Raw genomic sequence first — 23,477 nt, 5'->3', positions numbered from 1 at the left:
GTTCTTCAAAGAATGCTTTTCCAAAGTATTTCATTCTAGTGTTTGCCAAAGCAATACATTTGCAGATTAAAGTGATTATCGTTTCACTTGCTCTTTGGTCACTCCAACTACGGCAAAAGGTGTTGTAAGAGATACCCAACTTCTCTGCATGAACTCCTATAGGCCAATGTCCGGTACAAACCGGAACAATCCTGGCTATGTCTTGCCTTGGCCTGCATAGAAGATCGTTTGTACGGGTTTTATTATAGGTGGGCCATATCTTCCTAGATATAATGCAGTTGGGTAAATTGCTCCACCTTCGGTTTGATTCAGTTTGGTAGATAGAAAAGATTTTACCCTTCATAGCACCAAGAGGAATGTTAACCATTTCCGCAAGTGAGCTATGAAGGGCCGATCCTTGCCTGGCTAGCTCGTCAGCCAGTTCATTTCCCACGATACCACTAAGGCCCGCAACCCAGATCAGTAGGGTGACACCGAGGTTAATATTCAGGCTCTCAAGCCCATCGCGACATTGCTGGACCAATTAAGATGAGGATGTGGCCGAGTTAATGGCTTTGACAGCTGCCTGACTGTAAAGATAGCCACATTTCGGTTTTGGTTTGGGTTTTGTTTAAGTATCTTACATGCCTCCTTTATTGCCAGCAGTTCAGCCTGAAAAACGCTAGCAAAGATCCCAGAACCAACTCCGCACTTCATCTTTGAGCCGTCAGTAAAGATGGTTGTGTCGAAACATATCGACACGATGTCATCCTAACAATCTTCTCTCGATGGGAAAATAACCTTAAAACCCTTACTAAGGCTCAAAGTAGGAGTGCAGTAGTCAGTGTCTACCGAGATAATATCTCAGGGAATCAATTTCGTTGTCTTGCTGTAAACATAAGGTTTTGACAACCAGCTGTTTGATTCCTTCAGCCTAAAAGCGCTGCAGGAAACTATGTATTTAATAAAAAGGTCGATTGGTAGAAGATCCAAAATAGCGTTTAAGGCGTCCGTTGGGCAAGTACGCATGGCCCCTGTGGTGCCCACGCAAGCTGTTCTCTGAACCTTCTTTAGCTTATCAATATTATAGGCTCTGCTAAGAGAAGGCAACCATACAATCGAACCATATGTTAAGATTGGACGTACTACGGCTGTGTACGTCCATAAAATCATCTTCGACTGAAGTCCCCACTTATTGCCGAAAGTTTTGCTGCAGGCGTAGAAGGCAACACATACCTTCTTAACCCGTACTTCAATATTTAGTTTCCAGTTTAGTTTAGGGTCGACTATAACTCCCAAATATTTTGCACTGGAAGACAATGATAGGATTTGACCGATGAGTCGAGGTAGCGTGAAGGGCGGTACTTTAGTTTTAGTGTTAAAGAGAAACACTTCAGTTTTAGTTTGGTTAACTCCTAGTCCACAACTCGTGGCCCAGTTGGTAACTTTCTTCAAAGCTGACTCTGTGATTTCACTAATCACAGAGGTGTACTTACCTGACACCAATAGCAATTCCGCATAGGCTACCGCCTTCACTCCACATCTCTCTAATTTAACGAGAATTGTATCCATGACCAGGAGCTATAGAAGAGGCGAAAGGACACCACCCTAGGGAGTTCCCCTACTCACGTGTTTTGTTGCGATTGTATTGCCTAGAGTGGCTCGAATCTTCCTACCACTGAGCATGGAAATAATCCATTCTCGAATTAAGTCTTCAACACCGAACTTAACGAGCGATTCCTCTATGGATTCGGTAAGGACGTTGTTAAAAGCACCTTTTATGTCTAGGAAGGTGGCAAGAGTAAATCCTTTATAATGGATTGTTTGTTCTTCAGTACGCACTACCTCATGGAAACAACAAAAAGATTTATTAAATCTTAACTGAAATAAACCTTTGGTGGAAACATAGGATACCTTAATTATCTTTTCTATTGTTTTCTCCTGTAAAATAAGCCCAGTTAGTCCATTTTAATAATATAAATAATATCAACAGTAACAGATTGATTTTTCCCCAATGAAAAACACATGATTCCAAATGCACAACTACTCAACGAACACGACCATTGAGATACAAATGCAATACCAATGGTACCACTTTTTTTTTGAAATCACAAAAGATCCATTCGAGACTCGTATAAATGTCAAAAACCCATCCGTAGTAAGATTCTACTTTAACTTTTATCCGTAGTATTCATACTGCGAATATTTTTTTCTGTTATTCGTGTAAAATCCTACTATACTATTGATAGATTTTCCAACAAAACACGGCTAATATTGAAAATTCTCAAAGGTCGCTTGTAAAAGCGTAATTCGGATGAAGTACTAAATTAAAAAGTTTTAAAACTCATAAGTTTAAATTATTTCAAAAAAAATAGTAAAAATTTCTTCAACATTTCAGATTTTATTAATTTTAATTTGCATCACATTAATGTTAAAAAATAAAGAATGAACTGTCTTTAAATATTGTCTCATAAAACGTCTGAAAATTAAGAAGGCTACACTATGACGCATACGCACTTTTTTTTATTTCATTGAATTGAACATATCTTCTTTTTACTTTGGTGCAAATAAGATTGGAATAAATTGATAGCACATTATATTTGTGTATTGTATCTATTATACTCTCTGAACTTATTCTAACAGCCATTTTATTGACTTTCTTTAAAACTATTTTCTTATAGAAAAACTAGATTTTTATTATTGAAAGAAATTGTTAGATTTTTTTAACAATTCAATTAAAGAGATCATTGAAAATATTTTAAATCAAACATTTTATTTTAAAAGTTAATCATTGTTGTAAAACTAAAAGATAGGCTCATAATATTGAGTTTCTTTAAAACTTGGTTTCAGAAATTAAACAAAACCCCTCAAGAACACGTACGTAAAACTTTTTTAAAATATTTTTTGGTGTAAGAGAGAGATTCATTCAATTAAAAAATTATGCATATATCTTTCCTTTAAATGTCTGCAATGTTCCGTCTTTCAAGTTCATAAAAAAAAATAACATAACTTCGAACTTAAAGTTCAGAACAGAGAAATAGACTTAATGTCACAGAATTTTAAGCTTATATTTATTTTTGTAGAAAAAGGGTGGTTCTCACTCCCTGTTGAATGAATTAAAGGCTAAAGTTCATATATTGACATTTCACCGGTAGATCCAAAAATAAATGTCACAAATTTAAATTTATTGTTTTATTGAAAAACTCTCATTTTGCGAAATATTTCAAATTAAAATATATCTCAAATACAATTAAAAAAAAAATATTTAATTATAAATTCTAAAGAAAATCTCCTCCAAGACAAAATATCAAATACGAGTAAATTAAAATTACCCGTCTAATTGAAGTCAAATTTAGAAGATACCTCCATAGATACTTATACTTCTTTGAAATAATAATAACCAAAAATCCCCTAAAGGCTTTTCTTTATTTTGCACAAAAAAGATCTATTTGATTGTGTATCTATGTACACTTCTATATATAAATAAAATACATAAAATCTAAAGAATAATAAACATTCACTCAAAAAGAGAAAAGGCAAAAGGTCACATCAACAAAAAAAAAAAAGACGATTCATCGTCATGTAATTCTATATTTAAATACCAAAAGTTTAAGTATGTATCTTATAGATACTTTTCAATTTACTAAGAAAATAATAATAAAATAAAATTTTAAGTGTAAATTATTAAATTTTGTTTTTATTACCAAAACAGGCACAATGCAATAAACACAGGGAGTTGTATTCTGTGTTGCAATCAGGCTGTAGCCGTTGAAGTTTAAAGATTCCGTTTTAAAGGTATTCCGATAAACTGGTTTAGGAAAATGTTTAAGGGAGCTTTTTTTTATTGGATTTTGTTTTATATAGATTTTCTTTAAGTACCGGTTGTGAGTTATTTTTGTAAGTTTTTTATCCAAATGAGGTTTTGAAGATAGTTTTGCTTTTCAACTTTTGTTTAAAGACGTGGTAATTATTTCGTATGACGGTTCTACGAAAGCTACAAGATCTGGATTTGATTTATTAGCTAATTTATTTTTAGCAACTATTAATTTTTACTAGTTTTTACTTTTATTTTAATTTAGTTTAAAGTTTTACTTTAATGTTTAATGGAGACTTTTATTTTATATGATTTTTTACTTTGAGAAAGTTGTTAGATATTGGAGGGTTGACTAATTTATCAGCTGAAAATTTTTGTTTCCAATTTTTTTAGAATTTTAGTTAAAATTTTAGTTTAAGGACAATAAGATACTTCTCTGTATTCGTTTTTTTTTTTTAGGGGGACACTGAAGGCTTTCAGAGTAAAGGATTTACGTTTAAATGTTGACAGTTTAAGGAATTCAACAAGGACTCAATTCAATGTTAAGGTCAAGAGGACGAATTTCTACCACTTTAGATTTTTAACAATACAAATTTTTGTTTAGAGTATAAATTTCGAAAACACTTTTTTACAGGATTCACTTATTTTAATAAATTTTTGAAATTTTTTGGGGAGGGCAATGAATGACGAAGAGATTTTAAAGCATTTAGTAAGAGAAAGGACTAATTTTATGTTTAAAGAAGGATTCGAAGATAGTTTTAGGTTATTTGACAGTATTTTATTATGAATAATTTTATTTACTGAAGGAACGATAGTTTAAGGACAATTTTAATATTTTGTTTGTAGAATTTTCCAAATCACTGCCGGTGTAATTCACATTCAATTTAGTTCAATTCAATTATGTGTCCAATTAAGTTTTTGTTTGACCCAGAAAAGTTTATAAACAATTTTGTTATTTCTTTCTTAATTTTTTTATATTATTTAGAAGCACGTAAACATCAGCTTTTATAGTTTGAATTGTTTATTTTATTTGTTTATATTATTTTATGGAGAAAAAAGCACGACGTTTTAAAAATTGTTATTACCTATTTTTTTTTGTATTTCTCTTTCGAACAATTATTCGTTTATAAACACCATAAAAATCAAGCAAATAAGAAAATTTATATTTTATCTATATTTTTGTATTTTTAATTATTTATTTTGAAAATTTTATACTAAGCACCATTAAGATTATTTTGTATTTCAAAAGCAAGAAGCAGGCTAATTTTATTTTTCTACAGCACAAGGAGTATTTTTTTTATTTTTTTTTCGGAATTTTAATTTTGTATAAATTAAACAAATATATTGAAGAATAATTAATTTAAATCTCCGACCACGGACAAGAATATTTCGCTGGTGATAAACGGAAACGTATTTGTTTTTGAGATTTAACTGTTAACACACTGTTTTCGAAGAATTAGGAATCGGATAGAGACTTCTCGCTTCTCTAAAAAAACGCTTCCGGTTTTTATTAGATTATTATTTTGTTTAAAATTAAATTTCGTTGTTTAACAAATGGTCTTGGGTGTTTTTTTTTTATTATTAAATATATTATAATTTTTGTTTTAATAGAGAAGAAGCGAGACTCTAGAGTGTCATCACCGTGTTAGATGTCTTCACGTTATGGTGCTTTTATGCCACTCCCTGTTAACAGCAAGATTCAATCTGTTTGGGTGCTCCTGATGATTCCGATGGAGCTGTTGGTTGATGTTGGCTCTTGGTTGCTGCTGCTGCTGATGATGATGTTGAAGCTGTTTGGTATATAGAGTTTAACTCGTGGTGGAGTTTTCTGTTGCTTCTATTTTACTCTCACAGTTTGTTGGTGGAAATTGAAATTTCTGCGCGCTCTCAAGGTCTTAATAAATATAGATAGTATGGGAGGTCTTTCTTTTAGCTTTGTGCCACGATTTTCTTGTTATTTTTCTTTTCTACTTGATTCTACTTAAGAGAAAACCTACAAAAAGAAAATGCGAATGTCTATATTTTCCGACTTTCAACAATTTTTCTTGTTTTACGAGTTTACGAGCTGAGGAACAGCTAATCCGGCAGAGAGGAAGAAAACATTATAACCTTTTGAATTGTAGACTTATTTACTTGTATCTATGTATAAACCTACTCTGTAGTGTTGTTAGTTTTGTTGAAGTTTTGTATCTAACTTTAAACAAATACCAGATGTTTTGATTGTCGGCTGATTTTAATTTATAAAAAAAACAACAATTCAGGAGAGTATGGTGAATATATAAAATAGAGACATGCGCGTAGAATGATGCAAAAAAGAGCAGCAGGTGTATGGTATGTAAAGAAAATGGCAACATTTTAGTTTGAAGAGAAAGAAAATGTTAAATAGGAATTTCTCTTCTCTTTAAGTGTAAGAAAATGGCAATTCAAAGTGATGCCAGAGCTATGAGAATTTTAAAACCACATATAAACCAAGTATCAATAAATAATTTCGAATACAAATGGATTTGTGAATAACCGAAGGATTTTGAACTTCAAGCTACTTTTAAGGTACATATTAATTAAATAAAAATTAGACATTTTCTTCTTAAATTTGTTGTGCCAAATGGAAACCGAAAAATGAGTTTTTTGAGGATTTATTTATTTCAGAAATATTACAAAATAAATCGAGATCACAAAAACGGTATTTTTATCCACATAATTGACTGCTAGATTATATGGATTCTAAATTCAATATATGATCCTGTACATCGTCACGCTTTGCAAGTACGAATATCTGAATTTGGGCAAATTCTGATTCAGTTGTTTGATAAACCCCATTAATCAAGAGATTCATAATTTCAACAAATTGTTAGAAAAAAAAGAAGAGATTTTCTGATCACAAATCAATAAATCAATCATCAATTTTAGCTTATGGTGATATCATAGTTTCAGTTGAAAAAGATGGTCTTTTAAAATGATCCTCTCTCAAAGAATGACAAACGAGGTCGGAAAAGATCTCACGATGCATTTGATGTCAAACAAGGTTTCAGACAAAGCGATGCACTGTGATGCGATTTCTTCAACATCATTCTGGAAAGAATTGTGCAAAGTCAACCGTCAACACTGGAGGCACAATCTTCCAAAGGTCCATCTAATGACTCGTATACCGAGATGATTTTAACATAATTGGAAGATAAAAGGGTGATGTCGGTGGAGCTTTTTTAGAGCATTCCGACGGAAGCGAAGAAGATGGGTTTAGTGGTCAATGAGGACAAGACCAAGTATATGCTGTCATCAAAAAAGGACATTGAATAACGACGTCTTGGACAAAACGTCACCATGGACAACTAAACTTTAAGGTAGTTGACGACTTTGTCTTCCTAGGCACCGCTATAAATTCAAACACCGATACCAGAGCTGAAATTAAACGAAGAATAATTCTTGCAAATCGCTGCTCTTTTAGACTTAGAGGGCAGTTGATTAGTAAAGTCCCCTCTCGAGCATCTAAAATCATCATCTATAAGACACTCATCATCCCGGTTCTCATTTATGGCGCTGAGGACTGGACCCTGTTAAAGAAAGATGAGAGCGTCTTAAAATTCCTCGTGATTCGTAGATGTAGAATGGAGGAGAAGCTACAACGACGAACTGTATGGGCTGTACAGCGACACTGACCTGGTTAATAGAATGAAAGTCCAACGACTTAGATGGCTGGGTCATATAGAACGAATGGACATCAACGCTCCAGCCCGGAAGTAGAGGAAGACTCAAGACTGCGACTCAGGTGGCGCACGTAGATGGGTGAAGACCTCAATAACTTAGCGTGCGAAAATCAAGACAGCTAGATAGGTACCTAGTTGGCTGGAGAAGCATGTTGATTAATGCTCAGGTTCAGAGCCACCCGAAGTAACTAATAGACTGCTTGCAATAAGGTTTTGTGCAGCGATTTTGCGAAGAAGTCTCTATTTTTCGAGGTCCATGTCGAACTACTATTTCCTAATGGTTTTATCATATTCACCCTATGATTTTTTTGATTTTATGTTAAATAATAATAGAAGTAAGTACTTCTGAGTGAAAAGTAAGAAATATATCTTAAAAAAATACTCCTATTTACTTCCAAAGATTTATAAGTCTCAACTTAAAAAATCCAGTATTGGGATTGGAGTTCTCTGTGATCTAAGAAATAAAAACTTACCGAACAAGATAAAAATGTTCAATTTGTTTGTCCAATGGAAAATTACAATTTTAACTTTTTTATGAACACATCCATTGAGATACAATTCAGTTATAAAGCGAATCAACTTCTTAGAACAAAAGTAACAAAATTGAATTTCGAGAATTGAATGAATAATAGAAATCCGCACCCAAAAGGAAGCATCCTTATTTACCTTTTATGTTGTATTTGTAATGCATTTAAAATCGTTCTTTTCAACGAATAAATACATTTATAAATAAATAAATAAGCAAATTAATTAATAAATAAATTGGGTGACACAACAGTCCGTTGAGAACTAGGGCCTAGTGACTTACAACTCTCAATCATTCCTGTGTGCGAGTACTGTTGTCAGGGATGGAGGGGACCTACAGTTTTAAGCCTAATCCGAACGAAAGCCTAATTTGAGAAAGCACTTCTTCATGACAAGAATTACTCTTGGAGAATTTGTCATTTCCTCGCAAGAGGCAGTACCCGTGAAAAAACTTTAGATGGCATGGGCAGGGATCGAACCCAAGACCTCTGGCATGACAGCCCAAAGCACTAACCATCACACTTACAACGAATAAGTTTTGCAAAAAAACACGCCTGAAGCAATACACTTAACACCTAAATTCTAAAACCAGAATACTGAGAGGTTTTTCACGACTATAATATTATTTTAGAACTTCATTTCTCAGGTCCTACGTTCCCATTTAAAATGTCGGTTTTCGTAACTTCTAGGATGGAATAAGACCTTTAGTTTTTGTTTAGATTAGTATTGACATTTTTTTTAGGAGGTAACAAAGAAAAAAGTAATAAGATCTTAAATCTCAAGATCTTAGTGACCAATTGTGAACAAACCTTCAAGATATAAAATTTTTAGAAAATATTTCAGCTACAGGGTGGGGCGTGGTTACTTCCATATCTGAAACTCTCGCAACTGAGCGGCTATTAATAGTAGAGCGATGTATTATGGCTTGTTTGAAAGCACGTTATCTAAGGTTTTCGTTATGACTAGTTCAGTGTCAGCAATGCAGTGTACAAAGTAAGAGTGCGCGTTCGCCGTGGAGGCCTACTTTTCTTTCAGCCGTTCGATCATCGCAATTCGGCTTGCTTTCAGAAACCATTTCAATATCGCACCTGCAAGTCGTGTGCCTGATCGGAAATCGATTTATTTGTGGGAGGGCACTTTCAGGGATACCAATAGTGTACAGAGGAAACATTATTGACCTTTTAGAACCGTCTGAACGTCAGAAAACATCGAAAGGGTAAGAGCTGCGATTTTGAAATTCCCTAGCAGATCTGCACACAAACATTCGGCTGCTTTAAGGTGGCCACAGACGACGAACATGCTCGCCAGCATTCCTCCACAGACGGCGAACATTGTTCGTGAACATTCATTTCGTTTTGAATCTCCGAGGAGGAAACATCATGTGTGATAAAAAAGCGCAAGTCGTTGCCCTTATGATGATTTACCTTTGCGAAAGGAAAACAAATCAAGCAAGTTCTCGCCTGTATGATGCACGCAAAGATTTATATTTTTTTTCACGTTGTCAATTGTCGCACTTTGGTCTTTTTCTTTATATCTTTTTAATAAATTGTTCCAAGATTTTTTTTTTCAATTTTATTCTTATAACTGTCACACACACAATTCCAAATCGCATCTTTACCGCGCAAAATTTGGATGAATTCATCAATGAAATCACGGCTTACTATCACCATTGTTTTTTTTCCGCGATGTGAACTCTACGAAAATCTGAATAAAAATGAAGTTTTGCTCGCAAACATCGCCACAGAGATGAACATTGAAACCGGCGAACACGATGAAATAGAAATTTTTCGGCAACAGCGAGCCGCTCGCGAAAAACCCCACAGACGACGAATTTAGCGCAAGCACGAGCATGTTGCGCGAGCATGTTGCGCGAGCATGTTCGCCGTCTGTGGCCACCTTTAGAGATTTCTAGCACAGTAAGACGAATGCTTTATAAATAACTTAATTTTTACCCAAACAAATTGGTAGTGGTGCAACAACTTAATCCACGCGATTATGTTGCCCGAAAAAATGCATGTGAAGCCTTCCTCGAAAACCTGCCTCAGGACGCCCTTGTTTTCTTGTGGATGATTGTGGATTTTTTCTGTCCAAACTTGAAGAAATGTATGTAGGGAAGTGTGGTTTCAACCGGATTGCGCCACAGCCTACACGGCAAGCTCAATGAATATTTTGCGTGAACACTTCCCCGATCGGTTCATCTCTCTTAGATGTGATCTTCAGTGGCCATCACGATCGCCAGATTTAGCCCCAGTTGATTTTTTCCCGTGGGGCTACCTTAAATCGTTGGTATACACTGATCGTCCAAAGACCCTTCGTCATCTTAAAAATAATATTTGTGCTGCTATCGCCGACATAAGCACAAATATGCTGGAAAAAATGGAAAACAATTTCAAATTCCGACTATCCAGTGCATTGATGAAAACGGTGGCCACCTTCGAAATGTCGTTTTTATAACCAAATAAAATAAAACTTTCCGAAACACTCCCCAATATCTATTTATTTAAGGACTGCACAGTTTTTTTCTAAATAAATTTGTATTTATAAAAATTTGCAAATTTTTAGAAATACTTTTCGTATACAGTTTTTAAGTACTCATCGATTTAAAAACACATTTCGTTAAAAATGTCGTTCTGTTTTTAAAATATCAATTTTTAAAAATCACAAAAAATAGACATTTCTGATCATGTACGTGAGAAAATTAACTTTTCTGGAGCAATACAAAAAAAAAGTTTTTATATTGAAAAAAGCTTAGGTTTAAAAATAAATTTAGGACATTTCATAAAAATCTATCGGACCGTTTTTGAGAAAATTCGAAATTTTGATTTTTGCCAAAAAATTGTATGGGGAATATTATTACTTCCAAGTTTGGACCCAATCCAACAAATGGCTTATTCTGAAGGGGCTAAACAGACGAAGCACTTGGCACTATTAGACCTAATTTTTCAAAAAGAATTCTTGCTCTACTACTAATACCTTGCAAAGTTATAGTTTAAATTCTAAGTCAGTCACATATAGGGCGCTTTTCTTTCATTGTAATTCAATGAGTTCTGATACCCAGAATGGTTTTGTCAATAAACGTTCTACAGTTACTAATTTCTTATTGATGACGATGTTTTTGAGAAACGTGAACAACGTCAAGGCTTTAAAGAAACTTCCTTAAAGTAGATTCCATTATACTTAGGAAATAGAAAAAATAGTGTGATATTTGGGAATAAATTTGTGAGTTTATTTATTGCGAGTTCTGGTGTTCCTCAAGGCAGTCATTTAGGCCCAAACTTATTCATTTTATTTAGAAATGATTTGGTTTCGATTATAACAAAATTGTCTCTCCTTATACTCGTATATGCACATCTTACTCTACATCTAACTGCCTACTTTTGCAAGAAGAGTTAATATTTGTTAGCGAATGGAACACTAAAAATCGTCTTCTTTTTAATATTGTCAAATGAGCATGTTTGTTTATAAAAGTATTTTTTCAGGTTATAATCTAATGAATTGAAATAATTAAATGAAAACAGTAGGATAGGTATTTTTGGAGACATATGTTAGTCATAAAATTGTATGGTCCGATTTGTCGAATTGAAAATGTTGACGTTTCTCGACGTTTCAAAGTCGCTAGAGTCTAAATAAAAGATATTTAGAAAGATGTATATGCAGTGCATGCGTGTCTACGTACGTTGGTACGTCCGTACGTTCGCGAAGTTTTTTCGTCATTTTATGGATATTCAATGCTAATAAACATTTTATCGACTTATATCTAGGAAAATAGCAATCGCATTGTAAAAAGTACTTGATTATTAATATCAAGGGGTAATATTTTTAAAAGAATTATTTTGTTGGAATTTCCAGCTAAATTTTCAGCAAGTAAACGATGCAAAAGCGAAATTCGAAAATGTTAAGTATCATGAAGAACATTTTATAAAGGATAGCCGCAATCTGAAAAATTGATAATCTACAATTAGAATGACTTTTGCAATTGGGACATGCAGTACTACAAAATACTAAATTCATATGTAACGAATAGTCTCTTTAAAGTATTGTACGACGAGTATTGTAGGCGAGGTCACGAATCCACGAAGGATTTCAGACCAATAAGCTTAACATATTTTGTGCTTAAAACTTTGGAGCGCATTCTTGATTTCCATATTAGAGAAATCCTAGTTGGACGACCTCTCGAAAGCTCTCAGCATGCTTATCTAAAGGGCAAATCTACGTAAACTGCCCTCTATGAGGTAGTGCGTACCGTAGAACAAACAATCCATTATAAAGAATTTACTCTTGCCACCTTCCTAGACATAGAAGGTGCTTTTAACAACGTCCTTACAGAATCCATAAAAGAATCGCTCGTTAAGTTCGGTGTAGAAGACTTCATTCGAGAATGGATTATTTCCATGCTCAGTGGTAGGAAGATTCGAGCCACTCTAGGCAATACAATCGCAACAAAACACTTGAGAAGGGGAACACCCCAGGGTGGTTTCCTTTTGCCTCTTCTATGGCTTCTGGCCATGGATACAATTCTCGTTAAATTAGAGAGATCTGGAGTGAAGGCGGTAGCCTATGTGGAATTGCTATTGGTGTCAGGAAAGTGATTAGTGAAATAGCGGAATCAGCTTTGAAGAAAATTAGCAACTGCGCCACGAGTTGTGGACTAAACACCAAAACTAAAGTACCGCCCCTCACGCTACCGCGACTCAACGGTCAAATCATATCATTGTCTTCCAGTGCAAAATATTTGGGAGTTATACTCGACCCTAAACTAAACTGGAAACTAAATACTGAAGTACGGGTTAAGAAGGCCTGTTTTGCCTTCTAAGCCTGCAGCAAAACTTTCGGCAAAAAGTGGGGACTTCAGTCGAAAATGATTTTATGGACGTACATAGCCGTAATACGTCCAATCATAACATATGGGTCGATTGTGTGGTGGCCTGCACTTAGCAAAGCCTATAATATTAATAAGCTAAAGAAGGTTCAGAGAACAGCTTGCGTGGGCACCACAGGGGCCATGCGTACTTGCCCAACGGATGCCTTAAACGCTATTTTGGATCTTCTACCAATCGACCTTTTTATTAAATACATAGTTTCCTGCAGCGCTTTTAGGCTGAAGGAATCAAACAGCTGGTTGTCAAAACCTTATGTTCACAGCAAGACAACGAAATTGATTCCCTCAGATATTATCTGACCACTGCACTCCTACTTTGAGCCTTAGTAAGGGTTTTAAGGTTATTTTCTCATCCAGAGAAGATTGGGAGGATGTCGATAGGTTTCGACACAACCGTCTTTAGTGACGGCTCAAAGATGGAGTGCGGAGTTGGTTCTGGGATCTTTTCTGAGTCCCTAAATGTAGCTAAATAATTTAGACTTCCTGACTTTGCTAGCGTTTTTCAGGCTGAACTGCTGGCAATAAGGGAGGCATGTAAGATACTTAAACAAAACCCAAACCAAAACCGAAATGCGGCTATGCTATCTTTACAGGCAGTCAGGCAGCTGTCAAAGCCATTAACTCGGCCATATCCTCATCTTAATTGGTCCAGCAATGTCGCGATGAGCCTGCGAATATTAACATCGGTGTCACCTTGATCTGAGTTCCGGGCCATTATTGTGTCGTGGGAAATGAAGGGGCTGACGAGCTAGCCAGGCAAGGATCGGCCCTTCACAGCTCACTTGCGGAAATGGTTAACATTCCTCTTGGTGCTATGAAGGGTTAAATCTTTTCTATCTACCAAACTCAATCAAACAGAACGTGGAGCAATTTACCCAACTGCATTTTATCTAGGAATATATGGCCCACCTATAATAAAACCCGTACAAACGATCTTCTATGCAGGCCAAGGCAAGACATAGCCAGGATTGTTGCCGTTTGTACCGGATATTGGCCTATAGGAGTTCATGCAGAAAAGTTGGGTATTACTTGCAACACCTTTTGCCGTAGCTGTAGTGACCAAAGAGAAAGTGAAACGATAATCCAATTTCCTCTGCAAATGTCCTGCTTTGGCAAACACTAGAATGAAATACTTTGGAAAGCATTTTTTCAAGAACTTGATGAGCTATCTGAGACAAAGATTAGAGACCTAATCTTTTTTCTCAATGCGACAAAATGGCTCTAACATAATCGCTATAAAGCTTCTCTATAAATCTTTCCTTTTCTATCACAGGTCAAACGAGTTTTTGGTATCAAAACGGCGCACTACAGCGCTAATTGGATCTCAGGCTAGGTTGCCTTGAGATCGCCATTTCTACCTACCTACCTATTGTACGACAAAAATTTAAAAAAAATTGAAGTCGGTGTACCACAAGGAAGTATCCTAGGGCCAACATTTTATCTTTTATAGGCAAGGGATATTCCACTGAATATCAACGCTATAATGGCCACCTTTGTTGATGATACAGCAATATTTCGTACTAGATAGATCCGTTGCAAAGGCTACACTAGAACTGGAAAATGCCGTCAATAAATTTAGTGCTTGGACGCGAAAATGTTATATCAAACTAAATGAAACAAAATGGACGCGTATATAAATTTTACAAAAAAAAAATAAGTGATGTTCCATTTTCTATAAACGGTACAGAAATACAGAAATACCAAGGAATGACTTTAGATGCAAAGATTATAATATAAGACCAAATTAAAAATGGAAGTGCTAAACTTGAAGAACAGTAGTAGTTTATAGGAAAGAACTCTAACCTATTTTTCCAGAACAAACTAATGTTATATAAGCAAGAACTAAAACTCGTGTGGACATAATGATATCCAGTAATGGGGATGTACAACCAAAAAAAGCAAATGTTTAACTCCAAAACAAAGTTTTCCGTGGAATAAATTCCCATCGGTAAAAAAGAAGTAGCGATCTATATCGTGGCCTTCAAATGTAAATGGTTACAAAAGCTGTTAAAAAACACGTTGTATCCGACATTCAGCGATTGAAAAGTCATAAAAACTCCGAAGTGGAGACCGTCTCAAATGCACGATACAATGTTCGGAGACTAAGAAGAACCAAAGCCTCATGAGCTAATGGCCCCAAACCTAAATGGGCAAATATTACAACTATAAGTTTCCCCTAATATGAAATACAAAGAAGAAAAATCATTTGTCGATCTTTCATAGATTGATTCTGATTAACCCATTGCCTTAAGTGCGTTAAGATTCCCATTCTACTCGGTACCAATTCTAAATCAAGTATCCTTGAAGATTTCCATTGGGTAGAAAAAAAAACTAAAATTTGGATTTTCCATTTATCTATGATTTTGAAAATCTTTACAGGTAAACCTATAAATTTATAGAAATCTTGTTAATGTTAATTCCTTTTTGTCTTTTCAATATAATGAGCAAAAACGACTTCATGACTTCTTTGAAAAAAAAGGTTAATTAAAATATGTAAATCAACAGAAAAGAACCAATCCTATACATACATAAATTGCACTCAAAAATCCTTGACTTCCTTTCTTTCGCACCTTTTCCTGGTCTCCATTTTCAGTTTATTTCGTATTCAAATTGTATTCCAGTATTCTCAATCTATTGCACATTAAATTTTGAATTTTGTAAACTGAACCAGTGCAGTGTATGGAAAATAATAACAATAACAACAACAACAAAACAAAATTCAGTTACATCACGTTTCTGTTTTTGTTCCGAAAAAAGAACTCAAAAAAAGTTAAATTAAAATAAGAAAAAAAAATTGTTTAAAATTATTGACCAATGGGCGCTTCGTTTCCACATCGGTGCACACTTTAGTCCTTATGTTTTCCAACAACAACAACAAAACAGAATCCAGAGCACTAGGACCAGCGACAGCACAAGCTTCAACACCAGTAGCAATAGCAATAGCAACCAGCAACAGAAGCCAGAACCGAGAATCCAGTCAGCAGATGCAAACGTGGCAGTTGTGTCATTTTAATGTGCAACTTTATAGCAACGTGACCAGAGTAATAATATCTCCTAATTGTAGTCGAAACTTTTATAGTTATAGTAAACGAAACTATACCTATAACTATACTAACTCAGCACAACACATTCAATTTATATTTTGGAATAAAATAGTATTTTGGACCGTTCCAATTGCAATAACTTTAATTTTATTTAATTTTAATTAAATTAATTGCTTTTGGATACAAAATAAACCAATCGACCTACGACGACGAGAGAAAAACTCTTCAGTCCACTTAATAAGAATCTGTACATTACACAAGGATACTACAAGGACACGCACAGTCCACACAAAATATGTACGTGTAAAAACAAAACAAGGATTCACACGGGACACGCGACGACGATTCTGTGATTCAATTTTCAATATATTTTTCCAATTCTTTCAATTTGTTGTAATTTTCATGTTTTTTTGTTGTAATTTTAATGATTTCCAATGACAAGCACATATTCGTTCTTTTGTAATGATGAGAGTTTCCCACAAATTAAATCAACAGATGGACTCTATCTCCGTACCACTAACGCACCGTGCGTAGTCGCTAGCGCAATATACTGTGAACTTGTGCTCGACGAAGAGGAATAGGTTACTTCCTTCAAGCGGAAGCAGCCCTTTTGTGTGCACACTTAACGCGAAATTTATCAGAGGCAGAAGCAGAGTCATCGTCATCGTCGTTGTTTTTTTTGTCGCTCCTTCCAATTAATGTCCATGCTGATATATTCCTTTCCTTGTGCGGAGAATGTATTCTTCTTGGGTGTTGATTGGCATGATTCAAGAGCGCAAAATGGATTAAGGTGACGCATTTAATTTCGTTCCTCACTCCTTTTTGACTTTTTTCCATCAAAAACCTCCGGTACTCATTTATGTTCGTTCCTCACACCTTTTTGACTTTTTTCCATGGAAAAACCCAGGTACTCATTTATGTGTGAATCATAAGGACAATCCATTGGTAATTGGGCTTAAAATTTTACCCCTGCCCTTATTGGATTGAAAGAGTCGTAAAAATCCAGTTCGAATATCAACTAGTCTCAACAAGGCGTTTCTACCTAGAAATTTGTCCAGCCCGATGTTAGCTTCTGAAAGGTGTTTTCATAAGAAAGGATTTTAAGAATCGATTTGGACACTAAGCTCCTTGTAGCCCTTATAGCACTTCTGCTTTTCAGACCCAAAGATGCAGAGGGACATGCCAGGAGAGCTTCAATCGCAAGAGATCGCCATAGATCGCCAAATACTTCTCCGATTGAGTCACGAAATCTCAATGTATCGAGAACTAGTAGCAACATCGCCAAGATATAACAATTAGAGAAGCCGCCTCTGAAGTGCTGGGTTTCAAACAGCCACCAACAAGAAAGACCTGGTTTGATGAGAATATCGGCAACCAACTGCATTTAAAGTGATGCTGTATAGAAGGACGAAAGCTGCTCATAAGCTTCAACAGCAGAAGAGGAGACAGGAGCAGCTACTCCTCAGAAGGAAATGGGGAGAGCATGAGAAGCGGGTGGTCGAAGATGTTCAGAGGTTTAAAAGTTCTGTTAGCAGGTGACACGAAAATCACAACTACAATAACCTCCTAACCGAAGAAGGCTGCAAAGACGAAATTGGAAACATAATAGTAGAACCGAAGTCAATGCTGAGGATATCGAAGGACCTCGTCTGCAGACTATATAATGGCGATGACGAACCCTGTCAGGCAGGATGACGTATTCAACATAGACGACGAAAGCCAACAATCCCGTCCTCTCAACTTAGACGAAGTAAAGATTTCCATATCTAAGCTAAAGTCCAATATAACCGCTGAAGCGGATGTTTGCCCGATCCTGAAAAAAGGAGACCCTCTTAACTGCACCAATCATATAGGAATCAGTCTGCTTAACATCGCCTATATATTTCCAAAGCCTGGAGAATGGCAAAAGTAGTCTTCATTCCTAAAGCAGGAAAACCCTCACACGTTAACCCTAAAGATCTACGACCAATCAACCTATCATCCTTTTTTCTTAAAACCTTGGAAAGATTGATTGAAATTTACATCAGACATAACTTAAAACCATGTCTCATTTCCACAGCTCAACATGCTTACTTTAAGGGAAAATCAGTAGAATCATCACTTCAATCGCTGGTGGTATTATTGAACATTCCCTCGAACACAAGGAATATAACTTGGTAGCGTTCCTAGATATTGAAGCTTTCAACAACGTCAGTTACCAGGCGTAGCAATGGATAAGCTGAAATTAGAGAAATCACTAATAGATCTTATAGGTCTCATGCTCAAAAGCAGGACAATAATTTCTAACATGAGAAGTTTTACTACCACCAGATCGGTGAATCGAGGCACTCCCCAAGGTGAGGTCCTCTCGCCTCTTTTCTGTAACAGGGTAGTAAACGACCTACTTACATCATTGGAAGCAAAGGGTTTCAAGGTGATTGCCTATGCTGACGACGTTGCAATATCCGTATAAGAAGGAATAACTTTCTCGGTAATCCCTTCTTCGATAATACCAGTGAACTGGCAACGATTGACACAAAACGTCTCTCTGTCTTTATTAATAGTACGAAATGGTTTGTTTAAGTTCATTACTCTCCCATGAGTAACCTCATTAGTGGTATCACAATGGACCCTTGAGGTCTACGTGCGTCAATGACATCTGGACAGCCATTCCAACCTAACGTAACATCGCCTACAAAATCTTCTCTGCCGTAATGTGTGAATGTCTAAGGCCCATCGTCAACAACCTGATAGGTCCTTATCAGTGTTTTTTTTAGACCAGGAAAGTCCACAGTCGATCAAATATTTAATTCACACCCACCATCTTTTCATCGATTTCAAGGCCGCATATGACAGCATCTACAGGGACGACCTCATTCGATTGTGCAGGATGACTTATAATGGTTGGAAACAACTAAAGCAAACCATTCGTTGTTAAAAAAGGCTCTAGACAAGTTGATACGCCGTGCCGTCTCATGTGATTTCTTTAACATTGTCGTTGAACGAATAGTTTAGAGCTCAACAAAACAAAATCAGAAGAACTCGCGGTATAGCGGTTAATGAGGGCAAGACAAAGTACGTGCTGTCAACTGGAAAGGACATCTCGGTCAAAACCTCAACTATTTACCTATGCTCTGCTATGGATGCAGAAAGTAATACCAGTGCTGAGATCCAATGAAGAATAACCTATGCTAACCGCTATTTCTTTGGTCTAAGAAAATAATTGAGTAGTAAAGAAATTTCTCGAGCAACTAAAGTGTAGCTATATCAGACCTTATTATTCACATACGTTTCAGAAGCATAGACTGAAACAAAAGCGGATGTAAAGACCTTGAGTCGTTTCAAGAGAAAATTTCTTCAATTGTATACATAGTGGAGGAGAAGATGAAACAAAGAGCTGTACAGCGACGTAGACATAGCCAGAAGGACAAAAGTCCAACGAAAACCAGAAAATTTTCGAGTACAAACTTAAAAAAACGAACAGCAAAGGAAGTTTGCGGATCAGGTGGCATGGCGCCCACAATTTGAAAGTGAGCTTACCCAACTTAGAGTGCGCAACTAGACGCATCTAGCTAGCGACCGAGCTTGATAGAGAATATTGTAGCACCAGTGCGAGGAAAGAAGAAACCATATCGGTGGGCTGCTGAACTAGAAATACTCAGAAAAGGTTTTAGAAGGCTTTTTAGTCGTGCAAAGAAGACTATACATCCCCAAGATTGAGACTCCTATAAGGAACCCCTCAAAAGGTATAAACAAGAATTGAGAATAACCAAAAGATCCTCATTATGATCCTTCTGTAGCTCAATAGAAGAATCAAGGATAAGGAAAATTCTCTCGACAAATCCAACCATGCCCAGTTGTCTTAAAAACTCAGATGGTGTATGGACTAACTCTTGCGAAGAAACGCTAAACCTGCTACTAGACACCCACTTCCCCGATAGCTCCAAATCCGTTAATACAATAAACCGTCCTGAGCCGTGTATTAACTTCTCCTCAAGGTCTTGTTACAAAAGAAAAATTGACATAGGTTCTGAATAATTTCGAACCTTATAAATCTCCAGGTCCAGATCAAATTGTACCAGCTGAGCTACAACTTACCATTGACATAACTTTGCCAATCATTGAGATGATCTTCAGAAGTTGTCTAGATCTGATCTATATACCTCAGCGACGGAGAGATGTAAAGGTAGTTTTTATTCCCAAGGCGGGCAAATGCTCGCATGTCAACCCTAAAGATCTAAGACCTATCAGTGGCTGTGGCAAGAGACTATCGATGTTTCAGCATGCTTACTGCAAAGGAAAATCGGTAGAAACAGCCTTGCACACTCTGGTAAGAACTATCGAATACTCCCTAGAACAAATGGAATATACTTTGGTGGCCTTCCTGGATATTGAGGGCGCTTTCAACAACGTTGACACATCCGATATCACTTTTGCTATACGACTATAAACGTCGAATACTCAATCTGTGAGTTGATTCATTTAATGCTAAAAAGTAGTATCATCAACTCTAAGATGGGGGATTTTTGTACGAAGAGGTCTGTTGGTAGAATCACTTCGCAAGGTGACGTTCTGTTCCCTCTCCTGTGGAACATAGTGTTTAACCAACTATTAATATCCCTGGAGAGGGCTATGCTATCGCCATCACTAGATGGGCTGATCACTACGGACTCATCATTAATCCTCAAAAAACAGACGTCGTCCTTTTTACACGGAAATACAAGACCCCAGTAATTATACCTCTTTCAATAAAAGGTGTACCACTAATTTTTAGCAATGAAGCCAAATATCTTGACAAAAAATTAAGTTGGAAACCTAACATTAAGGAAAGAGTTAAAAAAGCTACAGTAGCTCTTTTCTTTTGCAAGAAAGCCATAGGAAGCAAATGAGGTTTTCAACCTCGCATAACTTATTGCCTGTACATATCGGTCATCCGGTCAATACTTATGTACGGGGTTGAAGTATGGTGGACTGCACTGGAGAAAGTCACATACTACGACAAACACAGCAGAGTCCAACGCACTGCATGTTTCTGCATAAGCGGGGCATTGAGAACCACACCCTCAGCAGCGTTAGACACTTTCCTCCATCGGACACTCTTCGACATCTTCACCAAACAAGTGGCAACGAGTACAGCTATAAGACTCGACTCATCTCAATGGACCAACAGAAATGTGGGGCACTCCATGATTTTGAACCTCTTTGGTTCTATAACAAAGTACATAGACTACACTATTCCAAAAATCCAATTTGGAAAAAAAAACTTCCAAGTATCCTTTCCATCCAGAGATGAATGGGAAGACAAAAAACTCCTGAATAACAAAAGTATTCATTTTTATACAGATGGATCCAAGACAAATGAGGGAGTTGGTAGTGGTGTGTACTCAGAAAAGCTTAATCTAAGCATCTCATTCCGCCTCCCTAATCATTGTAGCGTCTTTTAAGCGGAAATTTTAGCGATCAAAGAGGTTCTCTCCTGGCTAAGAGAAAACGTGATATCAACTTCTAGTATCCGCATCTTCTCTGACAGTACGGCTGCTATTAAATCTCTTGATGGTGTCTCAACCAAATCTCAAACGGCCCTCGATTGTCGATCGTCTGTTGGGTGCCGGGCCACAGAGACATCTCAGGTAATTGTAAAGCCGATGAACTCGCCAAAAATGGAACCGTCATACCTATTTCACCTGAAAGGGAGGAGATAGGTATACCGATAGCTACATGTAAACTTATGCTAAGAGAAACAGCCACAAAACTCATATGGCCATCACTGGATCTTGAGCATTTTAAAGACTTGTTACCTCAAAGCCAGAGCTGTAAAAGAATGCAATCATTTGGTATTTCATCGCGAAAAGTCCCAATCATTTAACTGAATTTTGAGAATGCATTAACATTGCTTAATGCAATACTTTAACTTCGAAAACAAATTCCCAGTTAATTTTGAAGTCTTTTGTAAAAAAATCATTTAGAGCAGTTAAAAGACTTAAAGTCAAAAGAATGCATTACTTTTTACTGCTCGCATTCTTGTAAGTCTTTTAAAAGTCTTTTACATTCTTTTCATTCATTAAGTCTTTTGATTGCATTCAATGTAGTGCAGTCATTTGAATGCTTTGAAGTCTTTTTACTGCTTGAAGTCTTTCTACTGCTTGAAGTCTAAAGTTTTATGAATGTATTGTTCAGAAGGTGTGAGCATAGGCTAAAACATATAAAGTGGCTTCTAAAAAAAGACGTTTGTGTAGGTGTTCTTAGTTCGGGCAGGAGAAACACTTTTTCAAAAAAAACTAACTCAAATATAAAATAAATTATTATTAAAAAAACGTGCAACATTAACCTTCCTTTGTTGTATAGTTTTTTTAAATTTCTAAATTGAATGATTTCACTTCTTTTTGAATTCAGTTGATTAAAAGAGCAAAGTAAATGCTAGTCGTAAGGAACCTGATGATAAACTATATAGATAGACTTAAAGCACTCAAAAGACTTCAAGCAATAAATAGATTTCAAGCAGTAAAAAGACTTCAAAGCATTCAAATGACTGCATTACATTGAATGCAATCAAAAAACTTAATGAATGCAAAGAATGTAAAAGACTTTTAAAAGACTTACAAGAATGCGAGCAGTAAAAAGTAATGCATTCTTTTGACTTTAAGTCTTTTAACTGCTCCAAATGATTTTTTTACAAAAGACTTCAAAATTAACTGTGATTTTTTTTTCGAAGTTAAGTACTGACATGAAGTCAAATTATTCAAAATGTAAGTCTTTTCAATCATTTAACTGCAATACAAAAATGATTGCATTTTTTACAGCTCTGCTCAAAGCAGACTTCATATTAGCTCCCTAATAGGTGTCCTTACGGGACACTGTCTTATGAAAGACACGCAATACGACTTGGTGTAGCCTCAAATGACTTCTGCAGGAGCTCTCTCTCCTCTCACCTTCTCTGCACTTCCCCTGCTCTTTCACTAAAAAGCAAACTTCATCTGGGAGACTACTCTTTTGATAATTCCAGTATAAAAAGCTCAAAATGGTTCCGAGATATGATAACGGCCCTTGACTAATTTCTGTGGGTATATGTGAAGTCGCTTGTCTACGCCCCCAATAAGCCCGAAGCAATTGACCACTTGGAAGAAAACATTCTCAAATTTGTATCGATATAAGGTCTCAAATGTTGGAAGAAGTCATTGAAAATTGGACCTCCATTTTAGACAACTTACGAGCTAGCCTTGGCGTTCATATCCCAAATTTAATTGAAATACCAGAAAATTATCTTTCGATTAAAGTAAATTCAAAAAAAGTCATCTTTGTTTTAATCAAGTTCAAAGTTCTAAACCCCTAAAACACATTCTATAGAAGGTCTGTCTTAACAGTAGTTAACTGCTACAAACCCGAGTCAATCCAACAACCACCAAACATCCGTTCACGATCATAACGTTCTCAAAAACCAAGCTTCAGATGATTCGTTTTGAATACCATCGCATCATACCTACCAATTTCTACAGACAAAACCGTAAAGCATCTTTAAAGGACCTTGAAGAGAATTAACAAAAACAAAGAAACACAAA

General features: G+C 36.0%; 1 protein-coding gene across 6 annotated transcripts in view; it reads right to left on the bottom strand.

Moving 5' to 3' along the window:
• LOC129947229 (protein alan shepard) overlaps nucleotides 1–23,477 on the bottom strand; it is a 638,535-nt gene that overhangs the window by 599,873 nt on the left and 15,185 nt on the right. Inside the window, exon 1 of one of the 6 annotated variants that reach the window (XM_056057720.1) lies at nucleotides 3,684–3,976. The exons of the other annotated variants lie outside the window; for them this stretch is intronic. The gene's annotated coding sequence lies outside the window, so the exon portion shown is untranslated. Of the gene's footprint in view, nucleotides 1–3,683; nucleotides 3,977–23,477 lie in introns of those variants that run through there. 6 annotated transcript variants of the gene reach the window in all.

This window comes from Eupeodes corollae, chromosome 2 (assembly GCF_945859685.1).
Source record: "Eupeodes corollae chromosome 2, idEupCoro1.1, whole genome shotgun sequence".
Classification (NCBI taxonomy): Eukaryota; Metazoa; Arthropoda; class Insecta; order Diptera; family Syrphidae; genus Eupeodes; species Eupeodes corollae.
This window is presented reverse-complemented; position numbering and strand designations above follow the sequence as displayed.